Source organism: Cheilinus undulatus, linkage group 17, assembly GCF_018320785.1.
Source record: "Cheilinus undulatus linkage group 17, ASM1832078v1, whole genome shotgun sequence".
Taxonomy (NCBI): Eukaryota; Metazoa; Chordata; class Actinopteri; order Labriformes; family Labridae; genus Cheilinus; species Cheilinus undulatus.
The window spans coordinates 32271489-32291104 of NC_054881.1; the positions used below are offsets into that span (position 1 = coordinate 32271489).

Consider the following 19616-nt stretch of genomic DNA (forward strand, 5'->3'; position numbering starts at 1 on the left):
GCAAACCTCACGTAGCTCAACACAGGGCAGTACAGGGCGACTTAATGTTGCACCTTCAAGAAAACTCATCTGTGCTTCGAGTAATTTTACCTCACCACACCAGAGAGTCAGAGAGAGAGAGGCGTGTCTGTGTACGAGGCACACAGCTGAAGTCACAACTGTAAGACCTGCTCACCCCTCGGAGGCTTAAACTTGAGACAGACAGACTCAAGATTTTACGAAGTCCCGTAGTCTAAATGATGTTACATTCGAGTATCAATTAGCTTAACAATTCCTCCTGTAGATACTGTAGTTCCTTTGGTTGCTTAACGAGCCAACACGTGTCTGCATTAACGTAGCGGTCTGATATGATGCAGACGGACAGACAGACAGTTCATAGAGAGATGAAGAGAGAACTGATACAGTCAGGAGTAAAAACACAATGCAGCATCAAACTGCATGGACTGTTACAGACTGTGAGAGTAAAGAAAATTTAGGTAACAGGTTTACTTTTAACTATTTAACTTTAACTTTACTTTCTTATTAAGTTACTATCACTGTCTGTTTGAGAGAACAGAAGGATTTCTTTATTTACATTATAAACATCAGTTAAGATGTAATTATACACGTGGAAGTGTCTTAAAATGTTGGAAATATCTGACAGGGTTATCCAAACTGTGGCTCCTGGGCCAACTGTGGACCTTTTTCAATAAACTTAAGGTTATTTCTATTTAATTAGTGAACATTTGATTCATTTACATAAACAGGACACTCTTTTTATGATAAAATTAGTGGAAAGGGTAAAAACAGAATTTCACAAAATTTTAACGGACAACAGGATTTGGAAAAAAATAAAACGGATTTCATAGGGCCCTAAAATTCTTAACAATAATTAGCCATATGCCCCATAAACCATTAACAGAAAGCTGTGATTTAGGCTGAGGTATCTCAGAGTGGCCCCATCATTTACTGAGCATAGGCCTGTTCTTTTCCAGAACAAATTTCTCAACATTGCACGCACCAATGACTAGATGATGTCAGAGGAAAAGTGTATATACAGCATATATAGAGAGATTGTTTTGTAACCCTATTGCCCAGCTCTAGAACATAGTAAATAGTTGAAAACTGTAGAAGGGCATTGTCTTGGACAGTTCATGTAGGACAATAAAGCTTCTGGCCTTGCTGTCCTGTAGGGGAAAGGCCTCAGGTGAGGGCAGAAAATATGGGACACAAAGCAGGGAGGCTTGGCACATGGGCACAAGCTACCAGCTCGCTCCCAGCGCACTACTGAGTTGAAGGGCACATTCAGTCACGAGCAGGAGAACGAGGCGTTGAGGGGAGGAGACAAAAAAGGACAAGCAGGTGACAGAAATAATGGATAACTGTAAAGCAGCGGGGTGCTAAGCTCTCAGTGCTTAAGTATTTATTTGTGATGAATAGTAATGACGGCACACTTACAAAGCACTTGTTTAATATGGAGAGGGCTCAAGAGGGGCAACGATCATTGCCACGCTCCTTTAACAGGGCTGGCGTGCTCGGAAGCGACCGCGGGGAGATGCCAAACCCTGCCTAGCCCTCCACCTACTGTCTGCATTCAAAAACACTTGCCGTCCCTTAACTCTGTCCCTGCCTCACTGCTAAATAAAACATTAAACACCATTCTGAGATATTAACCTACTTATTGAAAAAAAGTCAGTGATTTATGTCGATTTGGTTGGCGTTCAATGCTGCCCAGCTGTCACTGCCGAGCCTGTAACCTAAATTATCCAGCAATGCTCTTTCACTCCAGTTAGGGGAATAAGCATTCCTTTAACACTTCAAAAGGCCCGACTGTGCTAACTCAGAGTGTTTGTTTCATTTTTTCTACACTTCTTAAGTTCAGTAATTATTCAATCTGGGCGATAATGAGTGCATAGTTGACCTTGCAGATAAGGAATATTTCCTTTTATGTTTATGCTTCATGTTTTTCAGGCTAATTTAAGAAAACAGTGCTTAATCTTTCACCAAAGCAGCAAAACACCCAGCCCTCAGATTCTCAGCAGTGCAGTGGGAGGACCCCTCCCGTTAATAAGCAGCATCCAGGCCCCGGTGTATAGCTGGCAAAGGGTCTGGCGGCCATGGATCAAACAGTTATAACCTCCTGTTCCAAAGGTAAGCTGCAATCAGATCTGCAGGGGATCTTTAACCAGGGAGGAGAGTGTGTTTGTGCGAAAAGAGGCACAACAGACGGGGGAAGTAGGCATGAAAAAGAATAAGCGGGTGGGAGGAATGTGTACATGCGTGAGTGTCTGTGTGATTCACAGGGAAGATGGCAGCCCGCTCATCAGTGACGTGCCTGAACGGAACCCAGGAGGAGGCCCGGACTGAGCCCCTGCGCTTAATTGGGCACTCAAATGTTACCAGGTCCCTTCCCAAACGACTTGGAGGTGACACATGGCCAAGTGAGGGAGCGGAGAGAGGGCTTGTGGAGAGAGGAAATGGTGCAGAGGGTTTAGCACCTCCTGCGGCCAAGTTTTTTCTCTCCCTCTGGGTGTTTTTTCGGCCGGGACGGGCGGACTGTGTGAGTGATAGTGCATTTGGTCTCTCACGGTGCCAAAGATGACAGGGCAAAATTAACCCCTCGGTGGTAAGGACAGATGGAAATTAGGCTAGTTTCACTTTCAGTTCTGTGTTTGTCGCAGACTGAGCACATTCATCTGTTGCAGTGGCAAGTGCAAGCACAGATCTAGGGCTGGGCGAGATGGACCAAAAGTGAAACCACAATATTTTCTTCTATGAAGAAATCACAAATAGTTGTCACAGTTCCAGAATTATAAACTTTGATATGATTCACATAAAAAATATATGACATTGAAAACTTTTCAACACCAGGGCAAAGACATACAAGTCCAAGATACACAATACTGGGCCATTATTTGTTAGTAGGTAGCAAAAATTGCAGACAAGCTCTCACACACCAAACTGTATAAAAATACTGGTAACATACTAAGTTGTCTAAATTTTCTATAACAGCACATTTTAAATTGATAAAATCTGTGCAATCAAAAAGTAGAGAAACTCAATGATCTTCAATCATATTTTTTACCTAGAGAGGGAGAGAGCACTGTCTGACTTGCACAAATGTATCTTAACCTTTGTCAATTAAAAATATTTAATCTTAAAATCTTGATATATTGCCCAGCCCCACACAAAACAAACTATGCTTAAAAATCTATTATCTATAAATCAAACTAGATTTAAAAATGTGTAAAAAGTAGCAGCCTCCCTTGCTTTTTGATCACATCGAAAATCAGTAAATAAAGAGCAGGGTTTGTTACAATAGACAAGGATCTCAAAAGTGCACTAGAGCAAGATGGAAGCAAAATCATAATTTTTTTCCACTTCATCAAAGCCTCCACCGGCTAATCCCTTTCTTATATAAATAGCTCTTTTGGTGGAGAGGGTAGCTGCCGCATAGAGCTCTAACCCTTCTGTCCCTGAAGCTACAGCCAGGATAAGCTGTGTGTTGGATTGGCACATCGGGCTGCCTGGGGCCTGCTGCTGCGCTGGCCGCCAGTACAGATGGAGGGCAGGGATGGGCAATGCCAGCTTGTCAGTCGGATTAAAACGACTCATTTATTCACTGAAGTATCGTGCAAAGCGACCGGGCCAAAGCGGGGTGAGGCGAAAGGGGGAGAGGAGGGTCGAGCAGCGGCGAGAAGGGGGCAGCTTGGATGTGAGAGAGGGTCCTCTGCTCTCTGGCCCTCAGCCCTCCCTCCCTGCTCATCCCACTATCCTGCCTTTTTGCCTGTTACTTATCTTTCTGGGGCTGCCAGAAGCCATTACCGCAGTGTACGGAAGGCGGCCGGCAGGGTGGCATCTCCTAGTGCCCGGGTGACAGATTGCCGCTCGGCATTGGCGGCGGAGGAGGCGAGGGGTGGAAAGTGATTGGCTCTGATGGCCAGGAAGTGGGCACTGAGGGCTTGAGAAGGAGGTGGAGGCTGAGGGCAGAGAGTCAGGGAGAGGATGACAAGACCCGGCTGTGTGACCTTTGGTATTGGGCGAGTTACTTAAAGGGGCACAGGCCCTGCTTTTAAGAGCATGCTTGGCAGTGGTGGACGCCGTGGTGGCTGCAGGCTGAACACGAATGCCAGGGCAAGAAGAGGTGGCCTCTATGCTGACTTCTCTGGTCGTGCCCAGTGCTCCGCTGTCACTGCAAAACCTCAGTGAGGATAAGTAGAGGACGACTGGCAGCGTCTGCAGATTCATCCAAGATAGTTTACTGTGGACTGACTCACCTCTGCAACATCAGAGGAGCTGCCAGCATCGATCTCAGAGTCCTCAAAGTCATGAAGTGTTTGGATGTCAGACTTTGACCTAAAAGAGAGTCAATATCCTCAAACCACAGAAAAGGCACAATTTTTACAGAAGCCACAATGAAAGTGTACATAATATCTCTTTAGCTGAGAAGACACTGATATCTAACATTAGATATGAAGTGAACAATTGAGGGCCTTGAGTTTTCTTTCTTAAAATGGCACACACTCAGGTCACTGACAGGCCAGATCTGTGTGTGTGTCTGCATGTGTGTCAAGGGGGTGAGGCTTGGAAGGGTTTTATCGGGTCTAATTACTCCCGATAGTTGTAATTTACAGGTTGACAGCAGGGAGAAATCGGCAAGATTCACACTTCTGCGGGTCAGCATCTGTCGCCATTACTGTGCGGTGCACGCTGCCGGCCAGTCGGTGAGCAGGAGGAAACAGTAAACAACAAACGGCGTGTGACAGATTAGCAGCGCGGGCTAAAGGACCTTCCACTGACACATCATTTCTCTCGCTCCGCGAGTTTGTTTCGCGGCAGCTGTCACCAATAAAATGGAAAAGCAGGAGATGGGGAGGGGAGGTGGTGGCGGTGGAGGTGGCTTTTGTTCCAGATCCAGAGAGGTGGGTGGTGGAAGGAGAAGGAGGAGGATGAAGACATGGTGGAGGAATAGAGAGAGGTGGAAGGAATGGAGATGGGAGGGAGTGAAAGCCAGAGTGACCTGTTTTAAAAGTCTGGCCTTACTTTTTAATAGAGTATTAAGAAGAAAACCAGGGCAGGGCAACGACAAGCTGTACGCCTCTGCAGGCTGTAATTACCCCCGCTCTTCCTCCCTTTTTTAGGTCCACAGAACAAATTACCAATGTCACCCTGAAGTGGTAATTTTAGTTCCGTTAGCATCCGCCTGTGTGGTACAGTCAGCAAGGAGCACGGAGTAATTCTAGAGGGTAAGCATTATCTGAGTACATACAGTATGTGAGCACATTTGTTAACACTGCAGTACTGCAGACCGCTCCAACACTCTCCTCTCTCCTCCCATCCCATGTGGCTCTCCTTCTCCTGGTCCCACGCAGCTCAAAGAGGAGCCAGGTCGGTCCTGTGCCAGAGAGGGCTGGTGGGCTACTAGCTCTCCCCCTGTCCACCTCATTGCCTACACACAGCCTCTCTGGCCAGCTCCTGTACACAGGGCTAACACCACGTACATCCTGGCAAACTGATATTTCCTTGACCTCCAAACAGAGGACGTTCTCCAAGTTGTTGGCTCATCAACTTGGGCTTTTTTTTGTTGAGTAGGTCAACAGAAACAAAATTGAGGACTTCCCTGAGTTGTAGCTGCCTTAGAAGCAGAACGGCTGACAGGAGGTGGTGATGTGTGCCACTCCATTTCTTGTTTTGTTTACGACAGATCATTGCTGTATACTTTTGATTAAGTTCTTAAACCTTTGCAGATATTTTCAGTTCATCTAGTTAAAATAAGAAAATTAACTTGCTGTGACAATAAACTTGCCGAAATAATCAATACAAACAAAGCCATCTACTTTTTTTTAAGGATTTTTGATTGTCACACATGATGTACAGCAACCCTGCTGGGTTCCATTTTTGTAGAATCTATTAATATCTTGGCATTACACTGGATTTTTGTTTTACCATTGCTGCACTAAATGCGTATTATCTGTGTTTGAGAAACAGTCATTACAGCGTAAAAGGTGCATTTACATCATTTTTGACTCATTCAACAGCAAGACAAACGAGAAAAGAAGATGGGTTTCTTAAATGAACGACAACTTGTTTATCTAAAATTGCAATTATTGCAAATGACATAGGTTTTCTAACAAAAGTATATTATTCAAGAGGAAAATAAATTAAATAGTTCTATAACTATTGCCATAACTAGGAATCCTCACCCAGGAAACTTTGAGTGAATTATGCTCCAGTTTGTCATAAAGTTAACTGTATTTTTGTAAAGGGTACTTATTTCATGAGAATCATTTAACAATCTGGTACTTTGTGCATATGTGTTATTTCATTCTAGCCATGAATAAAGCTCCATCATTCACATGGTGGTCTAATGATGCCAGTGAAAGCTGTGCTCTGACAATATCAATTTTCAACACCATCTGACCAAGAGGACACATTTTTGAAGTGTATAGCTGCTCCTATGACCTGTTGAATCCTGACAGATGAACTCTGACCTATTCCATCTCTCTGCCTCAGTCACTGTTTATGACTTTATGCAACCAGTATGAAGTGCTCAGACAAGCAAGGTTATTACCACAGCTGCCACCGCCATACACTGCACAAGACCTAACACGATCGAAAATTCATCCCCATTCATTGTGAGCTGCAAGCAGCCACTTCTGCTTCACTGCTCAGAACTTTAGAAATAGATAACGATACAAGCCACACCAGCAGGGATTGGCACGACTTAATTGCTTTCCCCCCTTGTCATGTCATAACCATGCATTTAAAGAAAACAAGGAGTATAGGGTTGAGTAAATAAACCTTGATGTGTGCTGGTTTGGAGAACATTTCATAGAGACAACAGCTGACAGGCGGAGGAGGACACAGAGACTCAAAGGCTCTGAGTCTGTCTCATCACAGCAGGCTAGAAGCTAAACCACCATATCAGACCTTGTAGATGCGCAGACTCTACACCACAATAACAGATAGCTCTACAAGAGCAACACAGCTGCAGATCAGCTGTTCTGTGTAGATGCATATAAAACAACTTGGTAGAGGTAATCGAGTTAAAGTATGGGCATGATGTTGAACTATGGCATCCAAGAGAATCCGACACGAAACTTTACTGCTTTTAAACTGTCAAACAGTAATCTTGAGGTCCACAATAAAGTCAATATATTGGTCAATAAATCACAAAAAGACTGATGATGATGATGACACAAGATGTATGTGGAGGTAAGTATTCTTGCTCACAGGTTGAGTTTGTGTTCAAATGCTTTGAAGATGTCCGTGTTTAAAGCATGATGTGCATCTCTGTATGCTACATACTTATGCACAAACTTTAAGAAAGCAAGCAGAGACTACAAGTAGCTAACAGTGATGCTTTGACAATAATACTAAAGAGACCTAGATGGTTCAGTGCAAGTGAAATATTTGAAGCTGCACAAGTCAGTACTCTCCAAGCTGTCTGAAGAAATCATATAAATATTTGCAGACTTTATGCCTGTGAGAATAAAATCATCTTGGCCCTGACATTTCATACTGTGCTATTCTATACCAGTCACCATTATGGAGACAATGGTACAAATGCAAATACAAAATTAAAGGCTACTGTGGTTTCTAGCAGCTGAAAGGGCAGATTGAAGCCTCTAGTGCAGGTGTGTCTCCATTCCCATCAGCAAGTACATCTATAATGCCGGGTGGTCCTGTGCTGATCACATAGGTCTGGCCCTGTCCTGTTTAATTTCTAACAGGAGACTGCCTGGTGAGTCTGCGTGCCAACCTCAAGGGCCCCGTTCTTCTCACAAGTGCCATATGGGCGGCCCAGCCCCATTCCATTAGCAGGGCCTGAACAGAGGCAAGAGCAGGTCTGGACCCCAGCCCTCCTGGCCTTCCCCTGGCACTGCCACAGGGCATGTCCTGCCCACTGCCAGCTGCCCACACTGGGTCAGAGGACACAACAGCCGCTGTCTACCTGAGTCTGGTAGCAGCCAGCCACTGTTTACAGGGAGACACCATTAAATGTGGAGGTAAGACAAGCCAAAATAATATATTACCACTGTATAACCCAATAATCACATCTAATACTAAAAGCTTTCAACAAGACTACTTAAGAAATCTTGGCACCATCCATGCTTCATCAAGGATCAAGGGTATCTTCATTGTCCCCCTGAAGGGCAAACTACAGCTAGAAGTTACACGCAAAGCATTCACAAAAAAATTAGAATAGACTGGATAAAATAAATACACCATAAGGGGAACAATGGCATAAAAAATATCCCCAATAAATATCACATTGAGCTGTTCAAGAGTCAAATGGCAATCAGGACAAAAGTGCTTTTTAATCTTTTAGTCTTACATTTTGGAAAGACACATCTGTGGCAAGAGGGGAGCAGCAAGAACCATGAGGATTGGATGGTTAGGTTCATCCAGGATCAATCGGGCCTTTTTAAGAGTTCTTGCTCTGAATAAGTCAGTCAGGTCATTCAGAGAACTGTCTGCAATTTTGCAGCATGGATAAACAAGTACCCACTGCTGTCTCCCAATGCCAAAATAAATCAAGAAATGCACAATGTACTGCTGTAATAAGATGCAGTCTACTTTGGGGGGGTCTCCTACAGAAAAAAAAGGTTTCAAACCGTCTTGCTGCATAAGGATTACCATTGCATTAAGAAAAGTCCATACTGTGCAATTCCTGTGCAGCTACAGCACTTTGCATTCGGTGCTGCACCACTCAGTTTTGCCACTTTTTGTTTTTAACTAGAGTCTTTTTAATCAAACAGGGACTCCACAATGTTTATTTACTCTTCTATTGAGTGAAACATAACCTACAGTCCTGAACCTTTTCTAACTATTATAGAAATATAATTTAAATCTATTATACTTAAAAATCTTATGGCACCCAAACCAGATAAAACAAGCCATAAAAACAGTTTCAACTTGACCCTAGTACATATGGTTACCAGGCCTCAAGTCTTTCACCTCATGTATTCATGAAGTAGGTTAAAGAGTTGGGTGCACAGACATGTAATGTGTGTGAGGGCACCATCCCTTAAGACATGCAGAGGAGAACAGGAGGAGGCACAGACATCCAGTTCATCACATGGGAATGTCAATGTGCTCCTCTGCAGGCTGTACCTGCCACAGGACCTGGGGCCTTTTTTAATTAATCATCACACAGGATGAATAATTCAGCCATTATCGCTAGGAATAAATAGAAAGGCTTGTTTTCCTCCTGAGTTCTACCCAATCAGTTACCATGTTTCCCCTAATAACACAGATACAGATAAGGGCCTGCCCCAGGTAAAATATCTTCCAGCAAATAGATAGTGGCAGGATTTTGTAAAATTAACAAATGTCCCTTGATTCAGCAGTCCCAGAAAGTTACTGCTTATACTTAACACTCCCAGGGATTTTCTTAAGTACACGGTACTTGCACATGCATCCTAGTGGCTGGCTAGTATGACTTTCAATTTTCCATAAAATAACTGTTGAAGAATTATCTGAAGCTCTAGATCGAAAAAAAAAACAAAAACGTATTTTTAATTTATCATGAAAAAACTTGCATTATTTCATTGGCAACCCAATAAACTTTTAATAGTATGGAAACTAAGAGTTGCTATAATACTACCACAGCACACCATACATTAAGGACTCTCGCTTGATGGTGTAACATTAATGTTTTATCAGGAGTCATAAAGACTAGCCGGTGAGCAGATTTCATCAGAACTGCAAGATGTTTTATGGAGGCAGTATATTTTGAAAAATAACTACAGTATATTTTCAGCCATTTAAAACACGCTAGCATTGTTGGAGTAAATTACCAGCAGAAATATCAACCATATGTCATATCATTGCTAAATTTGGCAGGATAAATGAAGCTGAAAGAGCAGATCCTAATTTGAGCCGAATGAGTCAGCTCTTCTGGCTGAGATAAACCAAACGATCTGGATAACTGAAAAGAGCTGAGATCCCCTTTACTAATCAGTTGTACCAGCCAAAAAAAAAAAAAAAAAAATCAACAACTACAGTCTTTAAAGTAAAACTGATCAAAACAACACCCAAACAGATCAATACAACCAGACATAGAGTATTTTATGTTAATACAAAACAGCACAGAAGTTCAAGAAAAAAAGGGCCTGTGTTCCACTCACTTTAATGGATTCACATACAAAAGTAGACTAAATCTGATTGGGAAAGTGTGAAGTATGCTGTTCAATATGGCATGGAAAAAAATCACATCTGGGTCAAAAAATAAACTACTAGATACAGGCTCCTTTGTCCCACAGCGTGTGCAGACTTGTCTTTCAAAAAAAAAAAAAAAATAGGTGTTACTAGCGCAGTTAATGCTAACAACAAGGCTAAGTTATGACAATGCTTCAGCATAAAACTGCACAAATACGAAAGCAGCTAAACACAATTCAGTTATCATACTGTTTATCTCCCTATGGCGCCCCGAAAAAGCAAAACTGGACAGCTAACTATGGGACAACACAAACAACTTCTTCCTAATATAAGATAAGACTTCATTGATCCCAAGATCCAGGTAGTAAAAATACAATAGAATTGAACAATATAACCAAATAAAACTTAAATAAGTAATTGAATTAAATAAGGGACAGTACATATATACAACTCACAATTTCATCCCTTTTCAGGGATAGTAAACAAAGTGACGTGTTTGTGGAGGTGAAATGGCACACTTTTTGGCAGCAAGTTATTTACAGAGAAGTGTTATGCCATGAACATGAGGTAGTGCAAAGAGGTCAAGTAGAATGGTATGTTACATGTGCAGTATTAAGCAAGATTATAAGTAATAAAAGATAAACAGATGACAGCGCAGTTGGTATTGTAGAATGAATATTAATATCAAGTTAAGGTGCAATTAAATAACATATTACAAAACAGTGCAGTATAGCATAGTATAATATAATGTAGAATATAAAATAATATTCTATACTATAATATAACACATTATAATAAGACATTATATGTGCAGCAATCATGGCATGGTGAATATGAATAGTAAGTGTACTGTCACAGAGTAGAGGTGCCAGTTTAAATGACAGTAATAGTAATATTACAGCATAGTGCATTCAGTTTGAGACTGATAGTTTAAACTATGACAGATATTATTGTGCTATATGCTAACATGTTATCACAAAGTGAATTTTAGCCAGCATTAGCTAGCTTTCTTACCCTGTCGGGGGTTAGTATATCTCCAGGTGAACCTCTTCCACCTTCCACTTAAAAACAAAACATACATTTCGACGGACCTGGCTTGTAGAGAGTGTTAGGCTACGGTTTAAAAGCACCAAAATAGCAGCACTGACAGAAAACATGAAGTCACTTCTGAGATTTCTGTTCATCCCTCGTTTCTACATGACCTCCGTCGACAAAAAGTGGGCGGGCCTGACCTTTTCAATCAGTTGGCTTAGCTAGGGTGTTAGCTTGTTTCTAGTGCTAATAAAAACGACAGAGGCTGTGTCCGAAATCACTCCCTATTCACTATATAGTGAATACGCCATTTTGTAGTGGTGTCCGAATTCTGAGTGAGCATTGTTATTCACTATATAGTGCACTCATTCTATCCCACAATGCATTGTGAAAAGTAATGAGCAACCGATGGTCACTAGCTCAGCAATATTTACCATAATGCATCGCGGTCGCTGCTCTCAAGCATGACGGACGAACAAGAGGAGCACAGGAACATATTTGAAAACTTTTTGAAGTCCTTTTTTGTTTATTGGTTTTGCCAAATCTGTAAGATAATATTAAGGATTCAAAACGGAGAAACTTTTTCCCCCTATGATGATTACAAGACATGAGACCATCAGCTTTATGCAAAAATAAGTGATAATACACACAAAAATGTATATTATGTTGTCACTATAGAGACAACTATATCTATTTTTTGTGAAAATATGTTACATTTTGTAGCAGTTTTTATTGAAATTCTACCGTTAATTTCGATCCTCAGCCGTTGTCAAGGAAATTTACAAGCCGTTGCTGCTAAATGTTTAAATTGTGAGACGGCGATGACATCATCGCCCGCAGCCAGAGTAGTGTCCGAAATCATTTTTATGTTTTGCAGTTGAGTCCACTATAACATGTTACAGATGCTGTGTCAGCGACTGTGGAGCTTCCAACATGTTTCTCCTGTATTCAGTTCAGTCCTTTACGCTCAATCTTAAATAATTTTAAAAAAAGTGCTCTGAGAATGCATTATATGGCCCCCGTATTTATGGGGTTGGAGGTGGGCCGCGAAAATTTTAAGACTTAAAAGTGGGCCGAGTTGGAAAAGGTTGGAAACCACTGCTATAGAGTATTAATGAGGTCAGAGTTCTGTAAGGGTCAACCAAGTTCCTCCACACCACACTCATCAAACCATGTCCTTACTGTCCTTGCTTTGTGCACTGGGGCACAGTCATGTTGGAACAGAAAAGGGCCTTCCCCAAACTGTTGCCAAAAAGTTGAAAGAATAGCATTGTCCAAAATGTCTTGGTATGCTGACACATTAAAGACTGCCATTCAATGGGGATAAGGGGCCTAGCCAAAACCCTGAAAAGCAGCCCCAAACCATTATCCCTCCTCCAATAAACTTAACCATTGGCACAATGCAGTCAGGCAGGTAATTCTCTCCTGGCCAAACTCTGACTGCCAAGCAGAGGAGCGTGAGTTGTCACTCCACAGAACATGTTTCCACTGCTCCACAGTCCAGTGTTGGTGTACTTTACACCACTTAAGCTGACATTTGACATTGGACTTGGTGATGTAAGGCTTGTATGCAGGTATTCAGCAATGGAAAAACTTTCAATGGAGCTTCTGCTGCACAGTTTTTGTGCGTACAATAATGGCAGTGAAAGTTCAGAATTCTCCAGCAATAGAATCAGCAGTGTTGGTGAGTTTTATGCATCATGTACCTCAGCAGTGGTTCATCCTGCTTTGTGATTTATGTGGTCTTCAGCTTTGTGGCAGAGTTGCTGGTTTTCCTAAATGCTTCCACTTTCTAATGATATCACTTATGGACTGTGTAGCCCTGCGCTCTTCAGACGGCCCATTTTTTTTATCACAAATTTTAATATACTGTATATAGTGTATATTCTCACAGATTTTGCCTGTCCATGCCAGAGGCCATGGTCCTCCGTTGGAAAATGGTGGGATGCCCCCTCTGGGTTGGGAGTGAGTCTTTGCCCCAAGTGAAGGAGTTCCTGTATTGTTCACGAGTGAAGGTAGTATGGACTGTGAGATTGACAGGTGGACTGGTGCTGCATCAATAGTTTTGCAGGCGCTGTACCGTACCATCATGGTGAAGAGGGAGCTGAGCAGAAAGGCAAAGCTTTACTAGTCAATCTATGTCCCAACCTTCACCCATGGTCATGAACTCTGGGTAATGACTGAAAGAATGAAATTTGGTTACAAGCAGTTGAAATGAGATTCCTCAGGAGGCTGGCTGGGCTCAGCCTTAGGGATTGGGTGAGAAGCTCGGACTGAAGGATCTCAAAGTAGAACCACTGCTCATTCATTTTGAAAGGAACCAGTTGAGGTGGATGGATCAGGATGCCTCCTGGGCGTCTTCCTGTGGAGGTTTCCAGGCATGTTTTACTGGCAGACCCAGAACTCGCATCCCATCTGGCCTGAAAGCGCCTTGGAATCCCTCAGAAGGAACTGGAAAGTGTTGCAGGGGAGAGAGAAGTCTGGGTTGACTTGCTTCACCTGATGCCACCACAACCTGACCCTGGAAAAGCGAAGAAGATGGATAATGGACTTTAAACTTGGAGATTTAGAATTAGCCTAAACATTGATTTTTGGCAGGCTGCTGAGGGCAGCCCTACAGATAGCTCTGTCCATGTCTGAGTAAGTAAGTAACGGACTAAGTGACCCTAATTTATAAGCCGTACAACACAGAGTTGGGTTTGCTTGTACTGAATGCTGGCAGTGATGACTGCCTCCACTGTGTTAACTAGAGCCATACATATCCTACAGAGTTGCGCTATGGGTGGGGTTTACTTGTGCTGAAAGTCCTCTAATGGCTGCCTCCACTGCTGTAAATATAAAATATTTTATTATTATTTATAAAGATAAATAGCCCTGTCTCAGACAGGCAAGAAATGGCTTACGTTTTTAATCTCCATTTTATCTCAGCTGGAGATACTTTCGTGACCCCAATTTTATCTACAGGGCTCTCTGACATGCCTGCAGATAAATTTTGCAGTTCGAATGATAGACCTCTATTTTTGGGTAATGACACATATTTTTAATCTATCGTTTTTAACTGGTATTATTCCTAAATAATGGAAAGCTGCACATTTTACCTTTATTCAAAGGTGGTGACCCCACAGCACAATATCTGCAGTGTCACTTTTAATTAATGATATAGTAAGCCCCATTGATAAAGGTCATAAATGTGCAGCCCTTTTTGTTGACCTTTAGGCCTCAACTTGGTTTTCTTTACAGGAACAAATCCTGTCTGACATTGTCAAAAAGAAGAAACATTGTCCAGGTGACTGTTCTGCCAGTTTTAGATTATGGTGACAGTCTTTATGCACATGCAACTGCTTCTGTTTTGAAGCCTTTGGATGCTTTGTATCACAGTGCCCTTCGATTTATCACTGGTGATAGATTTCGAACTCATCGTTGTGGCTCGAATCGTTCTGTTGGCTGGCTGACATTGAGTCAGTGTAGAAAGCAGCATAGTATTCTGTTTATTTACAAAGCACTCATTGCTAAACTCCCTCCTTACCTGACTTCACTTCTGTCTATAAACATTTCAACCCATGCAACCAGATCCCTAAACTGGATCACTTTAATAACACCCAGGTTTAGAACTGAATGGGGTAAGACTGCTTTTAGTGTTGCTGCACCTACTATTTGGAACAATTTCCAGCTTCCAGCTAAGCTGCCCTCTCTTGTTTCTTATGGTGTTTTTAAAGCGTTAGTGTCTGAACTTCTCTTTAACATTTTTTAACAGCAAAACTGGCATGTTTTTTGTTTTTGTACGTATAAATGTGTCTATGTATGAGCTTGTTTGTAATTGATATTGTTATCTCTGCCAAGGAGGTTATGTGATCAGGTGGGTTTGTTGGTTTGTTAGTTTGTTTGTTAGCAACATAACTCAAAAAGTTATGGATAGATTTTGATGAAATTTTCAGTAAATGTCAGAAATGGCATAAGGAAGAACTGATTAGATTTTGGGAGTGATCCAGATCACCTTCTGGATCCAGGAATTTTTTAAAGGATTCTGTACTATTGTGAGATAGGGGTAATGGTAACTTTTTGTGTGAATGCTTGTGTACTCTGCTAGTGGACCAGTTAGCTTAGCCTTAGCCAGACCAGCTCATTTGTCGGAAATGCACAGCATTTCTTCATCACAGTCAGCGCTTTGATGTCGCTGTGGGACTGCTGCAGTTTACTCCAAACTGGACTGCTGTTCTTGTTAAAACCAAAGCAGAGTGCCACACCAACAGCTTGTCTTGTACAGAGGAGAGGTTTTTGCCCGTTTCTTCTAGTGATGACTTTCCTTCAGGCAGAATATAGAGAGTGAATTTTCCCCTCCATTCTCTAACTGCAGCTCAGTCATTGTGTGTCTGTGTTTAACTGATCAGATGTGATAGAAGAAAAGCAGGAGGGGAGGTGGATAATACGGCTCAGGGCTTCATTTCACACAGAAGGAGACAGACAGAGAGAGAGGGCAACATGTAGCTTTTTACATCTCAGTAACCACTTAAAATAACTTTGGCTAAAAATAATAAACTACTAACAATCATGACAAAATCACCCTGCCAGAACACACATTTCAGTCAGGCATTTCCACAGGCATCCCAGATAGTTATGGTCAGCCATATACTAGGTTTTTACCTAGTCTTGTTGGGGGATTTTAGTTCTTTCAATGATAGAGGTGGACAGTGGATAGAATTGGAATGGGGATGAGGGAGTTGGAGAGAGACACGCGGAAAAGGGCCGTAGACGGATTTGAACCCCAGTCGTCTGTGCACACAGAGCACTCCTTAAACCACTAGGCCATCTGCGCCCTTTCAAAAAATATTTAAAAACTACATATATTGAGAAAACCATCTGTAGTATCAAGACTTTTCTGCTACATAGTGTTTAGATGCAGATTTATGAAAGGAAGATGTCAAAGGTTTTTGCCACAATCAAACACAAATGGTAATTTCTCATAAACTTTCATCCAGTGTAAGAAGCAAAGGCACATTTAGCCCTACAGTTTTATATCTAACAGTTATCACTGCTTTTGCTCTGGTCTGAAGTCTGTTAAAAGAGCTCTCAGCATGTACTGTTATTCCTGTGCTGAGCCTTCCCTCTGATCCTGATATCCTGTCACCTTGACCTTTAACAGGTGACTGAACATCCCTGAGGCGAGCTGAATAAAAGGCCACTTCTTTGTTTCTCACCAGTGTCACTGATGTGATAGATCAGTAGTTTTTTCATTGAGACAAGGATTTTACTTTTCTGCTGTATGAAGCCGAGAGCATCGGCTTTGAGAGGCTGTCAGATTGTATAACAGGGGAGGGGAGGCCTATTGTCCCCTCACACTCCAAGGACAACACGGGGGGGCAGAGGAGCACTGATTGAGAGCAACACCTGTCAGGTGAAGCTTTCGCAGTTGATGGCGCAGAAGGAGCGCTAAGTCGACTGCTATGACTGCTAATCTCTGACGTGGCAACCTGCCGGGCCCTGTTGGTCTCCTGAGGGGGAGCGCCAGGAGCCCGAGCAGCTAGTCTTTTCAGGGCTGCAGTCCTGCTAATGTCTCCCTGAACAGAGCGAAGCACGCTGATATGCTCTAAATACATTTCATTATCATCACCATGATTATATCACTAATTGTGTGTACTCGGTAATGTGCTGCAGCAGCCCCCTCCTGGGAGGTGTCTGAGAGACTGAATGATTAAAACATGTATGATGAACCATGCATCAAAACGTCCCTGCGGGCTTCCTCACAAGATACATGTAAGCGGCTCCAGTGACACTCTGAGCGAGCAAACAGCACAGGATGTGGTCTTCTGAGGGTTGAAAGGCTGAGGAGGAAGCTGCAGGCAATAACAATACAGCAGGTGGATATTAGAGATGCTGAGGATTGACCTGAGCTGACCCCATCCATATCCATAAACCCACACAACACAACCTACATACCCTCAGACACGACTGCGGCTCAGTCTAAATAATTCCACTACCACACAATACATAAGCCAGGGGCTGAGGTTTAAACATGGCTGGACTACTTTGGCCTGCACTGAGGCCTGTTTCCTTCTTTATGTGTGCTTGACAGGAGAGGATAAAGTTTTTTTGACAGCATTTGATGAATGTTTAATCCAACATTCATACATCCCAGGCTGGGATTGGGTCCCCAGTCAAAACCCACCAAAGACACACAGCAGGTGTGTGAAATATTCATTCACTACACGCTTCATTAAGAATGAAACATACCATGGTCCCCGTTCATTTATTCATTTCGATTATCGGAACAAAAGACAGAAAAATGAGAGATTAAAACATGGTGGGCGTGCTATTCTATATTTGTCCCACAGATTTGTAACAATTTGTTTTGTGACAAATAACTCTGCCTGCTGAAATCCCGCTGTCATCTTGCTGAGAGTCAGGCAGCTACTGTGAGAGCTTTCATGTGAAGGCTGTAACAAATCACTTTCTGCCTGGGAATCTCCGCCTCTGCATCCCACTGCAGCAGTTTGACCTTTATCCTGTCCAGGAGTGTCCGCTGACTCCTCACCTAAAGCATGCTGATAAATATGTGAGCCATCAGCTGCAGGCAGGACACTTTTCATACTTTAATTAATTAGCAATGAAATATTACAATGAATGATCTGTCTTGGAGACAATGAAATGACTGATGTGGTCCCTGTCAAGCACCGGGTTCACTCTTTTCTTCTCTGAGTGTGTCACTGTTGAGTGTCAGTGCCGTTTAAACACAGACCGGCCGTCTCTGAGTGGATGTGTCACATGAGTACAGAATTTCCCCATGGAGATCATTAAATTTTCATCTAATCTAATCTAATTAAAACAAGGATGTGCAAGTCCTGACACACTGTCCAAGGCTGCGTGAGCTGTTTTGTTCAGAGACATTTGGGCTCTGCAAAATCCAAAATGGGAACACTTCAGTTCGTTTGAGATTGAACTAACCTGATTTTGAAAACATTACTATGCCTATAAGATATTCACATTTAATTCTACCTACTGAAGGAATTAGTTATTAATGTTTAACAATATATAAATATTTTTAAAGGGAGTTGTCTTTTTTTTAATGAAATGAATATAGACTGATATTGCAATAAAATTATAATATATTGAGGTTTGATTGTACTGCAGATGTGTTCCCTCTCTTGTCTTGTCTCTTGTCACTTTTGGCACCAATACACCATTTACACTGAAACATAAGGAGTATATCAGAAGTATATACATCAACTTTTGAGTACAGTCCAAAAATGTAAAAACATATAATTTAGACTAGGGGTGTCAAACTGAGTCACAGCAGGGGCTGGATTCTGAATTTGGGTCTAACCTGGGCCTGAAAGGGTCAACATTTAACTATAAACTATCAAACTCACTTTCACCAGAAATTAATTATGGGGAAAAAAGATTAGCACTGATTAAAAAAAAGAGATTTTGAGACTTAAAAAGTCAAAATGATTATTCTAAGGACTAAAAATATCAAATAAGAGAACAAGCAAACTCCGAAAAACTCTCAAAATATGAGAAAACATTTTTAAAGTTTTGACTCCAAAAGGTCCAAATATGGGATTAAAAGTCAACAGTATGAGTTGAAAAGGTCAAAATATGAAATAAAAATTCAAAACCATAAGTTTAAGTCATAACTGTGAGATGCAAAGTCTAAAATATGAAATGAAAACACAGATTTCTTTTCCCACATTTTTGACCTTCAATCTAATTATTTCTACTCTTTACTTCTCTGAATTGTATGACTTAACAAGGACTTTTTCCCAACTCTTTTTATACATTTTTTAAATTTATAACAGACATCATCCAGCTGCATGGGATAGTAAGGCACATGTTTACATCAATGTCTTAAAGCACGTACCCCACCCTCCCCCTGACCCACCAAGTTCAGGCCTGAACAACTCAGGGACTAGTGGATGACACACATACTCAACACAAAGTTACAGGACAAGAATAAATGAATAAACAAATAAATAAACAAAAGGATAAAACAATCAATCAATCAATGAAATAAAACAATAATTTTACAAGATTATCAAGGACATTTTGAATCATTAGGTTAAGTTTACATTTTCATATTGGAGGAAATCTGCAGACCTTATACCTGCGGGCCAGTTATAATAAAAGTATGATATGTACTCATGTCATGCACTAATGCTTATGCCTGCAAAATAGATCCATACAAATCTTTTCAATGAAATGTCATAGAACAAGATACAAAATCTTTTCTCAACTATTTTTTATCAGAAGTTTTCAAATCATGCATAAATGCAGAACCTTACTGAAAACAGTACGCTAAGAAACACATGCTTACAGCCACAGGTTAATTACAGCTCTCATTAATGTATCTTAACATTGACTGTTATCACTTTACATGCATGCTGACAGCTTTCACTAGGAGGAAGAGGAAGAGCTGTTGATGATTGATTGGCACTCAAGGGAAGTGG

At 41.7% G+C, this 19616-nt stretch overlaps 1 long non-coding RNA gene across 1 annotated transcript in view; it reads right to left on the bottom strand.

Moving 5' to 3' along the window:
- Positions 1–11497, bottom strand: part of LOC121525437 — a 38258-nt gene extending 26761 nt beyond the window's left edge. Inside the window, exon 1 of the long non-coding RNA XR_005993216.1 lies at positions 11158–11497. This is a non-coding gene — a long non-coding RNA (uncharacterized LOC121525437). The remainder of the gene's footprint in view (positions 1–11157) is intronic.
- Positions 11498–19616: the final 8119 nt, after the last annotated feature.